The sequence below is a fragment of the Gordionus sp. m RMFG-2023 genome, chromosome 1 (assembly GCF_954871325.1).
Source record: "Gordionus sp. m RMFG-2023 chromosome 1, tfGorSpeb1-WG-v2, whole genome shotgun sequence".
NCBI classification, from domain to species: domain Eukaryota; kingdom Metazoa; phylum Nematomorpha; class Gordioida; order Chordodea; family Parachordodidae; genus Gordionus; species Gordionus sp. m RMFG-2023.
This window is the reverse complement of record NC_088775.1, coordinates 44,804,384-44,813,702: the sequence shown is the minus strand read 5'-3', so window position 1 is coordinate 44,813,702 and position 9,319 is coordinate 44,804,384.

The window sequence follows — 9,319 nt, the reverse complement described above, 5'->3', positions numbered from 1 at the left end:
GAACTAGGAGGACCCTATATATATCAGAGACCTGCAGGCCGGGCCCGGGCCGTATTTTAAATTTTTTAAATATACCCGGGCTGGGCCGGGCCTAAAAAAATTTTTTTTAAACATATCCGGGCCGGGCCTAAGATTTACATTATGAGTTAATTGTTATAAGATTATATTATATTATAGTTATGATTAATATAATATTGGGTGATGGTTAACACTACCTAACACCCACAGATCGATCTAATTATTAATTTCCTGCAAATTTATTCAAAGTATTAATATATTTTTTTATAATTCATATCTAAATTTTTACAACATATTTTACCAAAACAATCAAATAAAGGAATATCTTAAATAAGCCCCAATATTCAAGTATTATTAATATATTTTTTTATAATTCATATCTAAATTTTTAGAATATATTTTACCAAACAATCAAATAAAGGAGTATCACTTCTTGAAGTTTGTAATACCTTTCAAAGCGAAAAAGGAGAAATAAATTTGATTTTACTTAATATAAAGCATTTTTTAATTGAAAAATTTGTTTTACACAAGTATCATTTTATTTCTCTTTTTCTCTGTCCCAAATTCAAGCAATTACGTATGTAGTCAGGGACAGATCGCAAGATGACGGAAAACTATATAAAAGATTATATTAAATTACAAGAGGCTCAGGAAGTAAATAAAATACCATCACCAGTCAAATTACGACTGTTGTTAAACAAACTGAATCGTTTTATGACTATTGGGGCGATGGTAATTCTGATAATATGTCAATACCCGATGATGAATATTATAATTACATAAATAAAAAAATAGATGAAACATTTAAGGTGGATAATTTGTTAGATTGGTGGGCGGCTCATCAAAGCGAATTTCCATGCTTCAAGTGCAAGCTGTGAGCGGAATTTTTCCACTACGAGAATTCTTGAAGAAAGAAGAAGTAATCTTCAACCTGAAAAGGTAGATATGCTTCTCTTTCTTCATGATAATTTGTGAATTTTTAATATCTTTTTTGAGTATAGGGTTTCGTCAATCATGCTGGTTTTTTACTTTGCAAACTGTCAAATATTTATTGCATTTATTATATTTACCTTGAGTCATGAAAGTTTTTAATCCAACATTTTTCATTATTTTTTTACAATATTATATAATACAATTATCTTCTTTTGTTAAAAATTTATATTATAAAATAAATTATATTAATATTGTGCAATTAGATTATATTTTCAAAATACTATTTATTATACATGCATTTTTTTAAATAGCGATTTATTTTTATTTTATAAATTAAATAGTAAATTAAATACAATATATTATATTCTCAAAATATTTTCCATTTTTATAAATTAAATACTATTTTTTTTAAATGCAATATAAAATATAGTATATGCTCAAAATATTATTACCATTTTTATGAATAGTTTTATTTTTATAAATGCAATATAAAATATAGTATATGCTCAAAATATCTATTTTTATAAATAACAGTTTTATAATTTTTATAAATTCAATATAATATTCTCAAAATATTAGCTTTTTACATGTATTTTTTAAATAATAAGCGATAATACTCTCTGAAAAATATGGTAAAATACCTCATAGGTGAATTTTTGTATATACCAGGTCGAATATAATTATAAAAAATTCCGAGCCGGGCCTGAAATTTTTAAAACCGGACCGGGTGCAAAATAAAAAAAAAATCTAACTGAAAATTTAATGAATATTAAGTGAATAAATGAAAATCCAATTAAAAACCTCTAATATGATCTATGTGAACAATCACTATTTTATTATCTATTGAATCTCCCATATGACATTACTAATTCTCCCACTGACAATCCCCACACGCCACTCTTGATTGTTGCCCACTTTTACAAACACAGAGTTGCCTAAAGTTAATTCTAAAATTTATTCTTTTCAATTTAGGTCTACAATCACAGTCATTGTCTTTTAAAAAACTCCACTTCCATCTCAATTCCCTTCCGAATAATATAAAAGCAGGGGATGATTTAGTTACTGAATGTGTAGTATTACGATAATTTAATAAAACATCTTCTAATAACATCATCCCACCACCTAATTTATAAATCATATTTTTTACAGATCGTACCGCTCTTTCAGCCATACCACTTGAAGAAGGACGGTATGCAAGAATACAAATATGTGCTATACCTTTTTTTATTAAAAAATTTTTTAAATCAAAAGACCTAAAAACTGGTCCATTGTCGAAAACCAACTCTACTGGATCACCAAATCTGGAAAATATATTATTTATACCATAATAGCTGTAAACGAATTAATGTTCTTAACCTTAATAATCTCCAGCCAGCGAGACTACCCATCAATCATTACTAATCCGTAAAATTTTTTAATCGGACCAATAAAATCATCATATATTCGGTACCATGGCATTTCGGTTGTAACTTTCGGTAATTTAGGCGCATTAACCATACACATGTTGCACCTAAAAACCATATCTTTAATATCTTTATTCACTCCAGGCCACCAAAAATATCTTTTCATCGTATCTAACATCCTAAACAACCCAATATGACCCTCATGTAGCACTTTAAGAAAATATTTTCTTAGACTTTGAGGTCAACAATTTGTTCTCGCTTAAAAATACAATCATTCTTAATATTCAACCACTCTCAACGCCTTATATACTTTAATTTGCAAATAGTCTCCACCTTCATTCAAAAAAAATTTCTTAACTCTGATTAATTAATCTACCAAAGTTCTCTTCTTATCAAATCTAAATTATTATTACATCATTCTCATAATTATCAACATTAAAAAACAAATTACATCTTCCTTAATTAACCTTGTAAACCATCAAGAATAATTTGATCTTTACTCCTATATTTGATGTCAAAATCAAATCCGGCTAAACAAAAAGCCCATTTCTGTAACCTTGGAGACATATTGTAAAGTTTAACCGGATCTGATCCAAACAAATTAACCAGAGGTTTATGATCCGTAAAAATTTAAAATTTCCTCCCCACTACATATTCCCTCCCATTACTTAACAGTCAAAACAGATAATCCTTCTTTCTCAATAATAGAATATCTTTTTTCAGCACCAGCCCATGCTTTTGACATAAATTCAATTGGCCTTTCATGACCATCTTTTTCAACATGAAACAAAACTGCACCCATGCCCTTATTAGAAGCATCACTTGAAATAAACAAATTATTACTTCTATCATAATGAGCAAGAACTGGTGCATTGCATAATCTTTCACTAATTTCACAAAAACTAGCTCTTTCATTAATACCCCAATAAATTTTTTAAACCTTTTTTAAGCAATTCATATAAATTAGATGCCAATTTAGAAAAACCTTCATCTCGAATAATAATTCATAAGACCCAACCAAGAATGCAATTCATCATGTACTTATCGGATGAATCTTTTCTTTGATTGGCTGTATTCCTTTGTCACAAATTAAGTAGCCTAAATACTTAATACTATTTTTGCAAAATTCACTTTTTTTAATATTTCCAATCAACACAAATTCCAGCATTCTTTCAAACACTCTTCTTAATTTATTAAAATGATCTACCTTATCCTTACAAAAAATTAACAAATCATCTAAATAAGAAAAAATTTCGTCCATGGTCTTTTAAAAATAAGCAGTTGACACTGTTAGTCCAAAAGGTAATCTGTTAAATTGAAAAAGACTCTTGTGGGTTGAAACGGTCAAAAATTTGGAAGTTTCTTTAGAAACAGGAATTTGCAAATATGCTATATATATAAAGTCCAATGTATTATTTTGTAGCTTCATCAACGATGTTCTCCGCTATGAATTTGAGATCCAATGTTTTAAGTAGAACCTTGACCTTTATGTGATTCCTATCCTCCACCATGTTGATAAGCAGGTGAATTAGCTTATCTTGGAAGTCGGAATTGATAGGAATTAGTAAAATATTTGAAGTCTGTTGAGGGGAATTGCTTGGTATAACATATATTAGAAGTAGGAATTTAATTTAAATATAAGATTTTAAAAAATTCTTTATTATAAAAAGTTAACTGATAAAATTTATAATGATTGATCTCTTTTTATAACCAAAATAAATCAATTATGTAAAAACACGTATATCATATAAAATCACGTTATACAATTTACAAACATATAATATATTATTACAATACGAATATATCGTTACTAAAAAAACGATCGCCTTAAACTTTCTAAAATAAAAAAGTATAATAACATAAAACGAATATATCGTAACAATTTTTGTTGAATCTAGATAAAATTAAATAGTCTGCCTTTTAAAAATCCACTTTCTTACTTTAAAGTTCAACCCGACCAGAAATATTGTCCAACTAATCCCATCCGAATGAATATTTTTCAAAGATCCGAGGCTTGAACGGTTAATTTATTTTAAAAATAGGTTCGAGCCGTTTTTTTTATTGGATTATTGTAAAAGTGTTATTTCAGCGAAAGTGAAAAAAAAATCTAAGGCCATGACGACGCTTAGATTATTTTTGAAACTTATTTTGCCTAAGCTATTCAGCCTGAGCTATTGATTAGTGATCTGCATCGGGCCTAATTTTTCAAGGCAGGCCCGGCCCGAAATTTTTTTAAAAAAAATTTACCGACCTGACCCGAATTTATTTAAATATAGAAATTAATTTTTATAATTACTCAAAATAAAAGACATGTTATATGTCGTATTTCAATAAATAAAATCAAATATTTTTATTTTACATAAAAAATTCAATATAAAATTGATAAATTTAGATATATTTAAAAAAATTCCAAAGTCCTCCGGCCCGATTTTTTATTAAAAATATTAGCCCCGACCCGAACCCAATTATTTTAAATAGAATTAGGTTAACTTTGTAGATCTCTACTATTGATACAAATTCTCCATTTAATCCAATTTTTGAAAAAGGCTAACTCAATATTTTATCCAAAAAAATATTATGCAAACATGAAGATATTCCTAGATGGCACAAAAGTATGGACATCCATTAGTGAAATCTTAAAAACTCAGGCAATATTTTTCTGGCTAAAATATTAAGTTAACCTTTTTTTTAAATCGGTTAAAATGGAGCGAATTTTCACCACCTTTAGCTATTACATCCTTTATGATTTGTTTAAATTTGTAAATTAAATAAATATAATTTGTTATTTATATTATATTAGGTACAAAGGGCTGGGGTCCACAAATCTAAATCGCCTCATTTTTTTGATAGTTTAGAGGAAGCTAGAAAGCTAAACAGATAGCTTTTTAGAAATAATAGCGTTGAAACGGTTTACGTGTTAAAGGATAATAAAAATCATATATATCATCCCCTCGCACTTTCAACAATGAGGTAGCTAAAGGTTGGAGTAGCTATACATTTTAAATTTTTCGTCCAAAATATTTCTTCATTTAATATATTATTGGTAATTTCTATAGGACAAATATCACATACAGCTTCTTCAACAACTGATGCTTTCTTACATATTTGTATTTCCTCCATATATATTATTGATGATGCCCATCTTGTTTGGCTAATTGTTTTCCTCTTTTTTACTTTTCCTTTCACCTTCTTCCTCTTTCTTCTCGTGATTTGTGATTCATCGCAATTTGTCGCTCACCACTATTGTGATTTATGAGAGGTGATAGACTTAACAAAACGACTTTCCCAATTTAGGTGCTTAAGTTCTTAAATTCCTGGCTATCCCTGTAGCAGTGAAAGAGCGCTTGAGCGCTGGTAGTGCGTTTGATTGATATATCGTTATGTTAATTCTATCATGCAAATTATTTTTATATAATCGCAATAATTTCTAATTTCGATTGTAATTCAACTTTTTTAATATATAAACTGAATAAAATATATGTTTCCAATTTAAATAAAATGCAATTAATATAAATATTGATAATATTATGGCGATCAAGTTCGGACTAAGATAATAAATTTATATATTGGGTTCGTACCGCGAAAAATTCACTTTGCAGATCTCTAACGCCTGTTACACTTTTATTCTATATGACCCTGTTTCTAAACGGCGATTTAAACAATGCCAGGAAAGAAAGAAGGGTATGATCATTAGATATTTTTCAAAAACCAATCAAAATAGGGAAGGGTTAGTTTTTGAATTAAAAAACAATTACATTAATATACTACCATTATGTTTACAAAATATTTTATTATTTCATGATAAAAATTATTAATAATATGCTTTATTATAAAAAAAATCTGAAAATTTTTGGCGGAAACACTGCATGCCTCCGCATCCCATTCTTGACTATAGCCCTGAATATCCATTTTATCGCCCAACATACATGATAGCTTATATCATTTTAAATAATCATTTTTCTTAGTATTATGCCCCCTCTTTATAAAATTTTTATTAAAGAAACGGAAATTGTTTGATTTGTCAAATCATCTCTAGCTAGTAAAGATAGACAAGGGAACCCATCAATATGTAAAAAAATCAGCATAAAATAAAGAAGTAACTTCATGTTAATTTAATAACATACCTGTTGACGTATTGTTAAAAAAATTTTCGACAATATAAGCATTAACTGTTATACAAAAGTACATAATTAATTATTTGGATTTCAGGACTTAGCATTTGAAAATTTTATCTCGATTTAGACCGAACGCTGGCCGCTGGGTATTTAGAATCGGTCCGGTTGTTACAACTGATCCAAGATTCGATTTGAACAGATAGAAAAATTATATATTTTATCTTTATAATTATTTATCTACTACTACTAAATATTATTTAACCAATGACCTTGACTACTTATATATAAAAAAACATTTATGTTATTTTTGAATTAAAACTAGTATAAATGTTTTTTTAGAAATTTTAACATAAAAATCGTGACTTAATAGCTATCCACTAACCTTATTTGATTAATAAAAAATGCCAGCACACAAAGCCTTAATCTCAATTTAAAGTCTCTAGTTCAAAACTGACCGTTATTATGTGTACCCCTTTCCGAAGGAAAAAGCAATGCTAGACACTTGGACTCATAACGACGTAGGGTGATAGTATAACTGGGATGAAAAATCGATAGGTAGCTTTAAGTATTCATGTATTTTGATGACCTAATGTTCAACAAGGTCTGAGTTAGTTGGAATCACACAATAAAAGTGTACCTGGTAAAAAATAGAATATGATCGGGTTCAAAATTCATTTGCTAATTAAAAAAGCGTTCATCCGTAACTAAAAATATATTTCCCTAAAATACATTTAATATTTAACACAAATTAATGCATGGTTGTAATAACGCCATGAAATTAAGATTTAAATATTATCATTTTTTATTTCTTTGAAATTTCAATCCGATAACCAAGAAGTTTTCTAGTTAAAACCAACGGAGCTGAGGGTTTATTGCAGTATTATATTTGATGAATAAAGGTATTATTTCTGGATATCTATGAAAAATATTAGATCCCAAAAATTTCAATCGTAATTATGCCAGTTATTTTAAATTATTTCCATCTATGAATGCCTTATTCAAAGCCATTCGATTTTCCAGATGTGTTGTGGGTGAAATAATATACTTCTCTCCATATGTATGCTTAAATCCAAAGATTAAATTTAAGTATAATTTAAATTTTATCATCCCATCTATTCAGGGTCGTAGCCAGGAATTTGCACTTAGGGGGGCCAAGTGCTTACTTGGGGGGGGGGGGGCACTATTTTTTAAAAATCAAACAAATAATTACGCATTCATAGAAATTTTTTCCTATTTTTTATTAAAAATTTAATAACAAAATAATACTATAATATAAATATACAAAACAAAATAATACTATAATATGCATATACAAAACAAAATATTACTATAATAGAATACGGCGATTTTTATTTTTAAATTTTAATATAAATGAACTAAAAGATAAATTCTGCGTTATTCTTTTTTCATACGCCATTAATACTAAATTTTGTTTACGTTTATCCTTCATAGACTCTCTACTGCTAGATAAAACTCTCTTTATAGTAGAGAACGAGGCCTCACAAGAAGCCGTTGATATCCCAATGATTATAGCTGCTGAGTAGCATTTATATAATTCTTTAAATGCATGATTATATTTTTTTATGCATAATATGTAAGATATTTTCAAAATTATGATTTTCTTTAGCTTCCGAAGCTAGCAATCCTTTTGCTATCTTCATTTCATGATGCAGTGTTTCCATATTTAAGTTTAACAGGGATTTTAATGGGGCCATTTTATCTGATAAAAAATAATCAGGGTCAAGGTGGGGACAATGTATTAAAAGATGAAAAAAGATTAAATTCTGTAAATCGGTCTAAAAAACGATCCACAAAGTTATCTATAATTTCATAATATATCCTTTTTAAAGAACTCCAATTGGAGTCTTTTTCACAATCGAATTCTAGTTTGCTATCAACTAAAAAATCTTGGAAATTTTTAGGCGTTTTACGTACCCGTGATGATTTTTGGGGAGTAAGATTAAATTTTGATAAAAGTTTTTCAGCCTTAATCATAATCAAAGCAAAATAATTATCACTTCTTTTATTTTTTAATATATTGATAGTAGAATCAATACAATTTTTAGCATCCACTAGATTAGTACCTACTGATTGTAGATACTTATTTAATGGATCATTGTAATTAATATCTCATAAATTATGATCGCTAATATAATGTAATTTATATTAATACATTGAGATAAAAGACCAGAGGCTTCGACTGAATCATGAATTGAAACCTCTGAATTAAGAGTTCTATTTGAAAAGTAAAATAATACTTCACCAATAGCCTCAAAATTATCATAAATAATGCGAGATGTTTCCAAATGACCAGTCCACCTCTGGTCTAAAAGTTTCTTAAGGGTGTGGCCTGTATATTTACAGGATACGTTAAAACGCCTGAAAAAATTATACAATGCATTTGATAAATTAAAAAAATTAGAAATAATAACAATATTATTATACCAATTTGAACCACAAGATGCAACTTGTGGTTGTAGCAATGTATAAAAGGAACATTTTTATTTAATTTTTTTTGAAGAAGTGTTTGCACTCCTCCATTTCGGCTAGACATAACGTTTGCACATCATATGCCTGGCTTATTATATTAGCTGAATTAATATTTAGATCATTAAGTTGCTTTAAAATGCAATCTGTAATGCTTTCAGCAGAAAGACACTCTAAATTAATGATTCCTATTAAATTTTCTTGGATTTCTTCAGAAAAAATATAGCGAATTATTATGCTCAGGTTTTCACAACCTGAGGCATCTTTTGTCTCATCAGCCTTAAGACAAAAAAAGGCATCTCATTTTTATTATATTTGTCTGAAATATGTTCAAGCACCATATCTGCCATAATGGATATTACT